This window comes from Procambarus clarkii, chromosome 8, assembly GCF_040958095.1.
Source record: "Procambarus clarkii isolate CNS0578487 chromosome 8, FALCON_Pclarkii_2.0, whole genome shotgun sequence".
Taxonomy (NCBI): domain Eukaryota; kingdom Metazoa; phylum Arthropoda; class Malacostraca; order Decapoda; family Cambaridae; genus Procambarus; species Procambarus clarkii.
The window spans coordinates 39,208,781-39,223,822 of NC_091157.1; the positions used below are offsets into that span (position 1 = coordinate 39,208,781).

Below are 15,042 nucleotides of genomic sequence, written 5' to 3' on the forward strand. Positions count from 1 at the left end.
GGGAGGCCATACAGTATCTCTTATTTATATCTGCCCATGTTGGACCAATCATTAATACCACTATGAAATAAAACTGCATGAGTCCTATACATAAGAAACAAGGAAAATAGCCCAATGTTCACACTGGTATTTACCATTGTCTTACCTAATGTCTAATAAACACCCCAATTAATGCCCTCTTTCATACCCTTACCCTTCAATTACATCACCCCATCAGTATGCTGAAGGCCTTATTATTATATCCCCTTGTTATGCCCATTCATTTGCTAGTTCACTGTACTCTTCACCTAATTATGTGTTCCAATTCTTTTTAATAGAGACCAATTAATTAAATTGTGAGAAAGATTAATAATATCCCCCCTCCCCAGCCAATGACTACATTTTTGGACTTAATGTTTATAGCATATTGCCAAAGATGAATAATTGAGTAAAGGAATGAATGAAACAGCCTCCTACCTCTTATTTATATAAATCAAGGAGATAACACAGAGTCTAGACTGACAAGTATCTCACTCCTTAGTATAAATATTTCCAATTCCCGAATGCAAAGATCATGACACAATGTCTGTTGAAATCTCCAAATCAAACCAACAACATACATATATTTTAAACATATTTTTGGGGGTGCAGTGAATATACAATGTATACGTTCAAGTTGGATTAGGGAATAGCTATACCAAAGGAAACAAAGAGTTAATATAAATGAGGTTAAGTCAGCCTGGGCAAATGTTGTAAGTGGAGTACCACAAGGTTCTGTCCTGGGACCTGTGCTATTCATAATATATATCAATGATTTAGATTCAGGTTTGAGCAGCAATATTCGCAAATTTGCTGATGATAGAAAAAGCGGGAAGGAAATAAACACTGAAAAAACTCATCTATCACTTCAAGACGATCTAAATAGGGTTCATGGGTTGAGGAAAGGGAAATCATGCCAAACAAACCTTCTGGAATTCTCTGATAAAATAACAAGAATAAGGCAGGACAGGTATAGATGGGTAGACTGCATATTTCTGGACTGCCAGAAAGCTTTTGATACAATACCGCACATGACACTGCTATTCCAACTTGTGAGGCAGGGCGGGAGTTTACGGAAAGGCATGGGTAAGGAACTACCTAACAGGAAGGAGCCAGAGAGTAATGGTAAGAGGCGAAAAGTCGGACTGGCGAACAGTAACGAGTAGAGTACCTCAAGGATCGGTGCTGGGACCAGTTCTATTTCTAATATACGTTAATGACAAGTTTACAGATGCAGTTTAATGCTGACAAATGTTAGGTTTAGAGGCTAGGTAATGATGAAAGAATTATAAGATACGAGCTAGATGGTGTTGAGATTGCGAAATCAGATTAAGAAAGAGATCTGGGAGTTATGATTAGTAGGAATTTAAAACCAAAAATTCAATGCATAAATGTTCGTAATAAGGCAAATAGGACACTGGGATCTATTACTTGAAACATTAGTAACAAGACACATGGTGTGGTTCTTCAGCTATATTTTGCTCTGGTTAGGCCCCATTTAGATTATGGAGTTCAGTTTTGGTCGGTGTACTATAGAATTGATATAAATTCACAAGAACGTATCCAGCGTAGGATGACAAAGTTAATCCTCCAAATTAGAAACCTGTCATATGAAGAAAGATTGACAAAGCTTAAATTACATTCTCTAGAAAGGCAAAGAATTAAGGGTGACATGATAGAGGTTTACAAGTGGATGACTGGACATAACAAAGGGGTATATTAATAGGGTATTTAAAGTATCGACACAAGACAGAACACGAAACAATTGGTTGACCAAACCACACACTAGAAAGTGAAGGGGCGACGACGTTTCGGTCCGTCCTGGGACCATTCTCAAATAAATTTTTTATCAATAAATCGACTTGAGTATGGTCCAGGACGGACCTAAACGTCGTCGTCCCTTCACTTTCTAGTGTGTGGTTTGGTAAACATATTTCAGCCACGTTATTGTGACTCCTCGTATCCATACAAAACAATTGGTATAAATTGGATATGTTTACATTAAGGAAAGACATGTGTAAATACTCTTTCGGTCACAGGGTTGTTGATTTGTGGAACCAATTACCGTGTAACGTGCTGAAGGTGGGGTGCCTTGATTGTTTCAAATATGGGTTTGACATATGTATATGTATATATATATATATATATATATATATATATATATATATATATATATATATATATATATATATATATATATATATATATATATATATATATATATATATATATATGTATATAAATATATAAGTATATATATATATATATATATATATATATATATATATATATATATATATATATATATATATATATATAAGTGAAAGTTTGTGAGGGTACCACCTCTGGTGCCAATGTGGGGACCCATAGCCTCGGAGAAGAAAATAAAAAGTATTCAGAGGAGACCTTGTGGTTTCTCACTGAACACTAATATTATCTTCTCCTACCACCCCCATTCTTTTGTATGTACACATATATATTTACTTTATTTGAACTTTGTTAAAAAAAAGGAGTTACATATGGGTTACAAAGATGGTTATCATAGGTTGTCGAGTTCCTCCAGCTCCTCAGATGGCGGGCAGGAACCCTGGATGCAGTGCGCATTTTCCCTCTGTATCGCCACACTGAGGAGCTGGAAAAGAAAGCTTGCAGCTTTGGGTCCCTTGTTGTTTCAATGAGCCTAGAACCCAGTTCCTTCAAAAAACTGGTAGCACTTTTACCCCAGGCGCCGAGTGTCTCAGAAGCAATGGGGACAAAATTGTAGTGGTGATCCAGTTCTCTATACTTACGGGATTTGGCTGCTTCCCTGTGGGTGGCAGCGCCACCTGGTTGTGCAACACTGAGGTTAATGTAGGTGTTAGCCAGGGTTGATACGCACGTGTAGTCCCATACCAACTGCTTGCCATTCTTCCAGGGGTTCACTGTGATACCATCCGGGCGACCAATAAGAGCATCAGAGTTACGGGGCGTTAGGTAACGGGGCTCTCTTTCAGCTGGGCATCCAGCTGTGGTGAGGCTCCTCTTGATGATATTGTTAACTTCACTGTGCCTCGAGTGCCATCCCCCTGTGCTTTGGCAGAGTAAGCCATGGTGGCCATACCTGTCAGCCACCACCTCGCCGCAAAATACACCTATATCTGGTGTGGATTGGGGCAGCAAGGCGGAGGGCCACAGCAATTCGGAGGGCGTGTGGTGTGAGACGCGTGCCAGTTGCCGACATTGGGGTTGCTAACAGGAAATCCCCTGCATGTGGTGCTGCTACTGCTGTGAGGCGAGCAATGTCGTGTTGTGTTGTTGCAGCCCCCAGGCACTCTGCAGCAACTTGGTCTACAATGGGACCATCCCAGCTGGATTGCTTGTGGGCTTTTGGGGATGGTGGTTGAGGTGATTGGCCTGCACGAGAGGCCCACTCCGTGGCACAGCATGTAAAATTGGGATCATGTACACCTGCCAGCTGATGTAAGTGGGCAGGTAGAAGGATGTCTACTATATATATATATATATATATGTCGTACCTAGTAGCCAGAACGCACTTCTCTGCCTACTATGCAAGGCCCGATTTGTTTGTTTCGCTGCTTCTTTGAGTCGTAGGGTTAAGATTGTAGATGAATATGTTCCTCGTTTTTTCCCTGCTTCTGCAAGTAGTTCAGCTTGAAGTGTGTCAGTGGTGATGACTACAATCTTAACCCCACGACTCAAAGAAGCAGCGAAACAACTAAAAAAATCTGAAAGACGTAACAATAAGAAAAATCGACAAAACAGCAGCATATGTATTGATTCCTACCCATGATTACATGAACAAAATTAGTTACATCCTTAGTGACGACTCCAAATTTCAACGAATCACGAGGAACCCCGTAGAAGACTTTAAGCGGAAAGTAAAAAAAACAATTACAGCAATCAACGCAAAGAAAGGTAGTGTGCATTTCAATAAACTTCAAGGCGACTATGGCTTAGGATATGCCTACGGCAATGTTAAGACGCATAAACCAGGTAACCCACTACGCCCTATAATCAGCCAAATACCAACCCCAACTTATCACCTGGCAAAGAAACTCAATGAACTCCTAACTCCATACACTCCAAGTAAGTTTAGTCTACAATCATCAGCAGATTTCCTAGAATTGATCAAATCTACCCAGCCCGAAGGTATCATCGCTTCCCTGGACGTTGAATCCCTATTTACCTACGTCCCAGTCGACACAACCATAGGAATGATACTGGACGGAGTATACAGAGACGAGAGCACCCCCAAATTAGACATACCTGAGCCACACTTGAAAAGTCTTCTCGAAGCATGTACAAAGGAAGCCCCTTTCATCAGTCCACAAGGAGACATGTATTTACAAATAGACGGAGTAGCAATGGGCTCCCCCTTAGGAGTTTTATTTGCTAATTTTTATATGGGAACCATCGAAGACAGGGTCTTCAGTAGCAGACAAAAACCAACTGTATACTGCCGTTATGTAGATGACATATTCGTAATAGTAAAAGACTCAGATGAACTAATTGACCTAAAAAGACACCTAGAGAGAGAGTCAGTACTCCGATTTACACATGAAAATAGTGAAAATAACAGTCTGCCATTCTTGGATGTACTAATAACAAAAACAGGAACCTCTTTAAGCACCAACGTATATACCAAGCCCACCAACATAGGATTATGCCTGAATGGTAGAAGTGAGTGCCCCCAAAGATACAAAGCCAGTGTTCTCAATGCTTATATTCGTCGAGCGCTTACCCACTGCGCTGAATGGAGCAACGTGAGTAGAGAGTTTGAAAGAGTAACTCAGGTATTGGTAAACAACGGATATAGCAACGCGGAAATAAACGCTGCTATAAGAAGACACTTGGACCGTTGGTATAATTCAGAACCTAGAACAGAAACCACAACACCCCCAAAAAATTTATATTACAAATCAACCATGCACAGTGAACATATAAAAGAGGAAAGAATAATGAAAGAAATAATCCGTAAAGGAGTAAAAAGCACTACTCCTAATCAAAACATAAACCTGATAATATTCTACAAAACCAAGAAGACTTCCGAACTCCTTACCAAAAACAGCCCGAAGCCGACGGAGAACCCTCTACAGCAGTCAAGCGTTGTATACATGTACACTTGCCCCCACGAAGGATGTAACCTTCAATGTAAGTACATAGGTATGACGTCGACCAAGCTGACGAGGCGTTTGACATGCCATCTTCAATCTGGTGCCCCTATGAATCACATGAGACAAGCCCATGACATTACTCTAACCAGAGTAATGTTGAACAAGAATACCTGCATAATAGACAAAACCCAAGATGCAAGAAGATTACAAATTCTTGAGGCAATTCACATAAGAATAGAGCGACCTACCATGAACACCCAAATCACGGAACTATTTACTCTACCCACCATGAGAGTAAGGACAAGACAAGAACATATCGATGCCAACACAGACGACGTGTTGAAGATGGCATGTCCAACATAATAGGCCAATTGCACTGGATTAATCTTTGTGTTTAGATAGGAGCTGCCTCGTATGGGCCAATAAGCCTTCTGCAGTTACCCCTATGTTTCACCTCACATTTATCCCTTATGTATCCCCTCATGTTTTCACCTTTATTGTATTATCTCCTGACCCAGTGCGGGTATAAAATCAACTAGTATTGTAAGATCTGTTCACTTGAGAATGAACCATGGAGGTTCGAAACGTTGTGCAAATTATACAAATAAGTGTAATACACTCTATAGTAAATCACTTCTTTTCTTCACCTTAAAAGTATGAAAATGAGTTTTGGAGAACTCCTATTTCAATTAAGCCCTGATGCTAAGAAAATAGTTAGAGGGATAGAAGCCCTAAACCAGAAAATAATAAATACAGAATATGCGGTCATATTCAATGAAACATGTTTGAAAGAAAACCTGCTGCCAATATACACCAATATAAATATATATATATATATATATATATGTATATATATATATATATATATATATATATATATATATATATATATATATATATATATATATATATATATATATATATATTATTAAATATGACCGAAAAAGTAAGATTAATAATTCTAACACGAATTTTCTCAATCTTTCGTACATTACGTTTCACTGTTGGAGGTAAATCAAAAATCACTTCTCCAAAATTCATTTTTATTTCTAGTCTGACGCGACACGGGCGCGTTTCGTAAAACTTATTACATTTTCAAAGACTTCACAAATACACAACTGATTAGAACTTACGTCTCTCTGATATTATATCTACATTTGAGTGAGGTGGGAAGGGTGATGTGGCATTAACACAAGACAGAACAGGAGGGGATATTAATAGGGTATTAAAAGTATCAACACAAGACAGAACAGAAACAATGGGTATTGAATAGAAGTGTTTGTAGAAAGCCTATTGGTCCATATTTTTTGATGCTTCTATATTGGAGCGGAGTCTTGAGAAGTCCAATATAGAAGCATCAAGAAATATGGACCAATAGGCTTTCTACAAACACTTCTATTCAATACCCATTGTTTCTGTTCTGTCTTGTGTTGATACTTTTAATACCCTATTAATATCCCCTCCTGTTCTGTCTTGTGTTAATGCCACATCACCCTTCCCACCTCACTCAAATGTAGATATAATATCAGAGAGACGTAAGTTCTAATCAGTTGTGTATTTGTGAAGTCTTTGAAAATGTAATAAGTTTTACGAAACGCGCCCGTGTCGAGTCAGACTGGAAATAAAAATGAATTTTGGAGAAGTGATTTTTGATTTACCTCCAACAGTGAAGCGTAATGTACGAAAGATTGAGAAAATTCGTGTTAGAATTATTAATCTTACTTTTTCGGTCATATTTAATAATATATGTCTACAGGAAAGACTGCTACCAAAATATACTAATATATATATATATATATATATATATATATATATATATATATATATATATATATATATATATATATATATATATATATATATATATATATATATATATATATATATGTCTCATTGAAAATGACCGCATATTCTGTATTTACTATCGTTTGATTTAAGGCTTCTATCCCACTAACTATTTTCTTAGCATCAGGACTTAGCTGAAATAGGAGTTCTCCAAAACTCATTTTCGTAATTTCAAGGTGAAGAAAAGAAGTGAATTACTATAGAATGTATTACATTTATTTATACAATTTGCACAACGTTTCGAACCTCCATGGTTCATTCTCAAGTGAAAGGAATTTTCAGGTTTGGTTGATTTTATACCCGCACTGGGTCAGGTGATAAGACAATAAAGGTGAAAACATGGGGGGGGGATACATAAGGGATAAAGGGGGGGGGGAAACAAAAGAACATAAGGATAGAGGTAACTGCGGAAGGCCTATTGGCCCATACGAGGCGGCTGCTAACTACATACAAAGATTAATCAAGTGTAATTGGCCTGTTATGTTGAACAGTGTCTTCTATGTTGGCATCGTTATGTTCTGGTCTTGTCCTTACTCTCATGGTGGGTAGAGTAAATAGTTCCTTGATTTGGGTGTTCATGGTAGGTATCAAACAGCGAGCATAACATCTTATGTGAATTGCTTGAAGAATTTGTAATTTTCTTGCATCTTGGGCTTTGTCTATTATACAGGTATTTTTGTTCAACATTTCTCTTGTTAGGGTGATGTCGTGGGCTTGTCTCATGTGATTCCTGGGGGCACCGGATTGAAGATGGCTTAGGCATATCCTAAGCCATAGCCGCCTTGAAGTTTATTGAAATGCACACTACCTTTCTTTGCGTTCATTGCTATAATTGTTTTGTTTACTTTCCGCTTAAGGACTTCCACAGGGTTCCTCGTGATTCGTTGAAATTTTGTGTCATCACTAAGGATGTCGCTAATTTTGTTCATGTATTCTTGGGTAGGAATCAATACATACCTGCTGTTTTGTCGGCTTTTCTTATTGTTACGTCTTTAAGATTTTTTAGTTTTTTGCTGCTTCTTTGAGTCGTGGGGCTAAGATTATAGATGAATATGTTCCTCGTTTTTTTCCCGCTTCTGAAAGTAGTTCAGCTTGAAGTGTGTCAGTGGTGATGACTTTTTTGTTGTCTTCTAGCTTATGATGTCGTCCAGAAGCATTTCGATTTCCAGGCGTTTTTGATGCATCTTTGGTTTAGATATGAATTGACAATTTAAACCAAGATTTAAGAGGTCTCGTTGGTCCTGGGTAAGATCATAAGAAGTCAGGTTAATGTAGCCATCTTTAGGACGAGGGCAATTTAAACCTCTCTGGACAATTAGGCACAGTACCCTTAAGTAAAGAACCGTACACCATTCCCTTGCAAATATTGATGTCATCAACTGAAATCTCACTAGATTTCTCCAAATTGCAAAAACTTTTTGCAGTTTGCAATCTGGTGTACGGTTCTTTACTTAAGGGTACTGTGCCTAATTGTCCAGAGAGGTTTATGCAAGCGTTCAAAACCCTCAAAAAAGATAACTCTCTACATATCACTAAAGCTGATAAATCCAATGCTGTTGTCATCATGGACAAAGAACACTACGTCCAAAAAATGAACCAGTTATTGGAGGACAGAGACACTTACTTACCTGTTAATAGTGACCCTTTTGAAAGAGTTATTGCTCATTTCAACAAAACTCTTAAAACCGTGCTCAGGAACGATAAGGAGTTGATTCTTAAATTTTTAAGTCGTTCCCCTTCTCTCCCATATCTATATGGCCTTATTAAAACACACAAACCCAATAATCCTGCAAGACCTATTATTAGTTCAGTTGGATCTGTGGCATATAGACTTTCCAAATGGCTTGTCCAAGTCTTGTCTCCAGTAGTAGGTTCCATTTCCAACTCACACATAACAAACAACTTGGACTTGGTTAACAAGTTGTCTAGTTTGAAATTAAATTATGTTTTTAAACTTGTGAGTTTTGATGTGACGGCTGTGTTCACTAGGGTTCCTGTTGATGATCTGTTGTCATTCTTACGGGATCTACTCCCAAGGTATAATTTAACTTTTCCTACTAACACCATTATTGAACTTATAAAATTGTGCATTAAAGATAATTATTTCAGCTTTAATGATTAATTTTATAAACAAACATTTGGCATCTCGATGGGTAATTCTCCCCTGTTTTGAGCAATGTGTACATGGAATGTTTTGAAACAAATATCCTTCCCAGGATTTTACCCTCAAATTTGCTTTGGTACAGGTACGTTGCCGATATTTTATGCCTGTGGCCGGTTAATCATGACGAAACTGATTTTCTCAATCAAATTAATTCGCTGGTTCCGTCAATTAAATTCACAATTGAGAACGAAGTGAATGGTGTTCTGCCGTTTTTAGACATCATGATTCATAGAATTGGTAGAAGTTTCAAGTTCAATGTGTATAGGAAACCTACCAATGTGTGCTCGTATGTCCATTTCTACTCAAATCATCATGTTCAGGTCAAGCGGGCATTTTTTTCTGGTAAGTTTCTCAGAGCACTGAGGGTTTGCAATCCGGAATTTTTTGATGAAGAAATAGCAAATATATTTGAAATTGGGAAGAAGTTAAAATACCAAAAATCGATCTTGGATCTTGCGTTTGGTCAAGCAAAAAGGACTTTCTACAGACTACTAAGTCTAAACCAGAACTGAAAAATTCGTTGGTATTACCATATTCTGACGGTCTAGTAAATCTTGCCCAAGCCCTGAAGAACCTTAATATTAATCTAGTGTTCAAAAATGATAATACAGTTAAGTCCATGTTAATTAAGAACTCGCCCTCGTCTGTAGCAGGTTGTGTGTACTCCATCCCTTGTAATGAGTGTGCATGTGTTTACATCGGTCAGACAGGTAAGTCTCTTTCCTCGCGTTTAAAACAGCATTCATATGCTATTCGTACAGCCCAGCACTCCAGTGCATTGTATTTACATTCCAGTTTATGTAATTATTCTATCGACTTCACAGGGGCAAAATTTATTGTTAAACATTGTAACAACAGCCTTAATGTGAGCCCCGGTATGTACAAGTTGGATCCCTATTTAAGCCTTAATATAGCACGTCAAAACAATATAGCAATCATTTAACACGTATGGCACTTGCAGATATTAATAAGAGCTGCCTCGTATGGGCCAATAGGCCTTCTGCAGTTACCTTCTTTCTTATAATTCCTTTCCTCCACTTATTCTTGGGGGTCAGGTGATCTGCCCAGGCGGATATAAAGGTCTGATCAGCAATGTTTTCTTATCTTTATTCTACTTTGCTCTGATGAAGGCGAATTAGCCGAAAACGCGTTAAGCATTCTCTATTTTTCACATGTGGTTATTCTGCATACTTGGATCAGTGTTTTTGTGATCATTATTGCATATATATATGTGAAGTCTTTGAAAATGTAATAAGTTTTACGAAACGCGCCCGTGTCGCGTCAGACTAGAAATAAAAATGAATTTTGGAGAAGTGATTTTTGATTTACCTCCAACAGTGAAGCGTAATGTACGAAAGATTGAGAAAATTCGTGTTAGAATTATTAATCTTACTTTTTCGGTCATATTTAATAATATATATATATATATATATATATATATATATATATATATATATATATATATATATATATATATATATATATATATATATATGTATATATATATGTGTGTGCGGGTGTGGGTGTGTGTGTGTGTGTGTGTGTGTGTGCGGAAAATCCACAGAAAAATGAGAAAGAGAGATGAACGTTTCGGCCGATCTGGGCCTTTGTCAACACCGGACTGAAAGAAATCACAAAGGAAGAGTGGAGGCAGACACTAGATCCTGACCACCATGTTCTTGGGAAAGAATTAACCAGAAAAAGGTATAGATTAGCTTAGAGTGGTCTGATGGATTTAAGCGGTAAGAATAAAAGATTAAAGAAAAAGCCTCAGTGAACCTACATAAAATATTAATATAATATTGCTATGAGACAATGTAACTATCATAGTTTTTCATAAACTGTTGTACAATATTGTAACTTAAAACTGGGTCAAGTTTGTACATACCAGTACTAACATTGAGAAGATTTGGACATTGACTAATTAGGGCAGACTCAATTAAATTCCGTTCCACAAAGTCGTTGCAATCGGTAATGCTTTTCGCTCCATCCCAATTAATAGTGTGATCACACAAACTTGTGTGTAGATACAAAACATTAGACGTTTGGGCAGTTCTTATACTATAAGCATGTTGGGACATACGTAATTGTAAGGATTTTCCTGTTTGTCCAAGGTACTCAGACTCACAATCATTGCAGAAAATCAAATACACACAGCCTACTGTACCAGAGGAGTTTTTTTTTATTAAATTAGACTTGATCGTATTATTAGTGAACCCCAAAGTGATATTAAGGTTCTTAAAACCTGGGGAAAGTTTCTCAAATCCCATCGCATAAGGTACCACTAATGAGTTTCTAATTTCTGGTTTCGCTTTGGAGACATTATTATAAAACGTACTTTTAGCTTTCCCGAACGAACAATCCAAAAACATCTTAGGGTACTGTAAACTCTTTTCATTTTCATATATTTTAGCTATCTCTTCATCATAAAACTCAGGGCTGCATACCCTCAAAGCTCGAAGAAACATTTCTGAAAATATTGCCTATTTAACTTTACTGTGATGATTCGAATAATAATGAACATACGACCCCACGTTGGTAGGTTTTCTATACACATTAAATTTGAACCTTCTATTGACTCTATGAATCATAATGTCCAAAAACGGAAGAGTACCATTCTCCTCATTTTCACATGTGAATTTTATTGAAGGTACCAAAGAATTAAGTTCATTAAGAAAAACAATTTGGTCTTGGTCACTTGGCCATAAGCACAAAATATCATCGACATACCTAAACCAGACAACATTAGAGGGGATAATCCTGGATAAGATTTTTATTTCGAAGAACTCCATATACAAATTGCTCAAAACTGGGGAAAGCGGATTGCTCATTGCCATTCCAAATGTTTGTTTGAAAAACAAACATTTGGAATGTTTGTTTTTTCAATTAAACATTTGGAATGGCAATGAGCAATCCGCTGTGTGCTAACATTCTGTGTGCTCAAAATGCAATTTCTTTCATTATGTAAATTTATTTTTAATTTTTTATTTTTAAATTTTAAATTTATTATTTTTTTATTTATATCTACGCACACACATTAGATGTGTGTGCGTAGACTGAGGTTAGACAGGGCATTTAGGGTAACTGTGTCTTATCCCATCTTCAGGCAATAATCGTCCATGCAGCAGCCGACAAAATTCATCAGTTTGAACATAATGTGTTATGAAATTTGGTATTTTCTCATTTATATAGTAACGTTATTAAATATTAACATTTGGTGTACATTTAAGCCTAGACTTGGTTATGATAGGTGTTATGTAATGTTGTTTGTATTTCGACCCCTCGCCAGGTTATGTGCATTCCATCCAGCGGCGAACCTCAGAGACACATTCAACAATTTTAACATGTGGTTCATTCAAAACAGGAACTTTTTCAAATATGAATTTTATGAATATAATATTATTTCATATTTGAGAAAGTGCGTAATTCACATTATTGCTAAATGTGCATCTTGCGCACATTTAGGCATAGGTTAGGTGTATTGGTTCTGTTATTTATATTTGTCAACCAAGACCAAGTCCATTCCATCCAGCGGTCGACCACAACCACGCATTCATAAATTTTAACATGTTGTTTATTTTCAAATTAATGTTGGCGATTATTGTAACAGCTATGGTGTGACGTCATGGTCATCAGTTTTAATCTCCTGGAGATAGCATTGCGCTGACAGATTATATAAGGGAAAAGGCAATGTCACACAAAAAAATAAAATCAAAATGGAAATAAATCGAAATCTATGAAAATTTAACTTATCCATGCAATCGAAAACATTGAAATAGAATCGTAACATATTTACTATAGCATATGTTGCTATTATGTGCAAATAATGGCGCTATTTAAAAAAAAAGTGTCTACCTGTCACACGTGTGGCATCTATATAAAAACATGCGTGTGTTCGAATGGAACGTTGTGTCAAAATTTAAAAGCAATCTGTGAAGAACTTTCGGAGATTACAGTGTGTGTCGATCTTACGTCCAACAGACGTAAGTCTAACAGGCGCTGTTTTATAAAAAAAACATGGTTTTTCCTGTCACAGGTGAGGCATATATATATATATATATAGTAGGTATATAAAAACAATCGTCTATTCGATTGCAACATTGTGTCGAAATTTCAAGACAATCGGTAAAGTGGTTTCGAGGATTTTCCTCACAAGAAAAACACAGTTAAAAAAAAAAAAAAATTCACGTCACAGACGTGACATCTATATAATATGTATATAAAACCAGCTCGAATGCGAATGAAACGTTGTGTGAAACTTTCAAAGCAATCGATGAAGAACTTTTGGAGATTAGCGATTTTGAACAAACGAACATTTACATTTTTAAGTATATAGATCACATAATTTAATTCTCGGAAAAGATTATTATATTCATTTAGGTTAAAAGATTACTAATTACTAATAATCACTCGAGTGAATATTTTCCAGAGCAGTTGCTAGGAATGAACATTTTCCCGTCGTTGATTAAGACGAGTTGTTGTATTTGGAGCGCGTGGGTGAAGAATTGATATGGGGTGGGATTCGAACAGTGGACTTAAACGTATCCTTGTAAACTGTTCAAATTTCATCAGTTCTGAGTTATGTGTAAAGTATTTTTAACTCATAAAAAGTTGGCTTGAAAGAATAGTATATCGAGCATTTGATCACTGTGAGGTTGACTGTTTGGACCAATATTAATGTTTCTGAAGGAGTTTCTGAAGAATTTCTTTGTTGATTTTATTTACTTGAAGCACACTTCTGACACACACTTTGAAGCACTTTTCTAGAGCTCACTTTTGGAGTACACTTCTGAAGCCCACTTCTCAAGCCCTCTTTTCAAGCACACTTTTTAAGCACACTTCTGAAGCTCACTTTTGGAGTACACTTCTCAAACACACTTTTAAAGGACAGTTCTCAAGCACACTTCCCATGCACACTTTTCAAGCACACTTCTCGAGCCCATCTCTTAAGCACACTTTTCAAGGCCACATCAAATGAACACTTCTGAAGCCCACTTTTCAAACACACTTCTGAAGCACATTTCTAGAACATACTTCTGAAGATCACCTCTCAAGCACACTTCTCAAACCCACTTCTCAAGCACCCTTTTGGAGCCCCCTACTGGAGTACATTTCTGGAGCACACATCTGGAACCCATTTCTCATGCACACTTATCAAGCACACACTTTTGAAGCAAACTTATGAAACACACTTCTCAAACACACATCTCAAGTACACTCCTCATGCACACTTGTCAAGCCCAGTTTTCAAACCCACTTCTCGACCACACTTTTCAAGCACATATCTCAAGCATACTTTTGAAGCACCCTTCTGGAGCCCACTTCTGAATCTCACTTCTGAAGTACACGTCTAAAGCACACTTCTCAGGCACATTTCGAAGTGGGCCTTCTCAGGCCCACTTCGCAGCACACTTCAAAAGCACACGTCCAGAGCAAACTTCTGAAACACACTTCAGAAGCACACTTCTCAAACCCAGTTCTGAAATTCATTTCTGGAGCACACTTTTCAAGCTCACTTCTCATGCCCACTTCTCAAGCACACTTTTGGAGTACCCTACTGGAACACACTTATGGAGCACACTTGTGGAGCCCACTTCTCATGCTCACTTATCAAGCACACTTCTGGAGCACACTTTTGAAGCCAACTTATGAAACACACTTGTCAAGCACACACATCTCAAGTACACTTTTGAAGCACACTTTCAAACTCAGTTTTCAAGCCCACTTCTCGACCACACTTGTCAAGCACACTTCTCACGCACACTTCGGAATTCCACTTCATAAGCCCAATCCTGGAGTACACTTCTGAAGCCCACTTCAGAAGAAAACTTCTGAGGCACACTTCTTAAGCACACTTCTCAAGCATTCTTCTTAAACACACTTATCAAGTCCATTTCGCAA

General features: G+C 37.3%; 1 protein-coding gene across 1 annotated transcript in view; it reads left to right on the forward strand.

Annotated features, from left to right (window-relative positions):
* The window catches only part of LOC123759723 (insulin-like growth factor 1 receptor), a 476,359-nt gene that overhangs the window by 451,493 nt on the left and 9,824 nt on the right, over positions 1 to 15,042 (forward strand). The window lies entirely within an intron of this gene.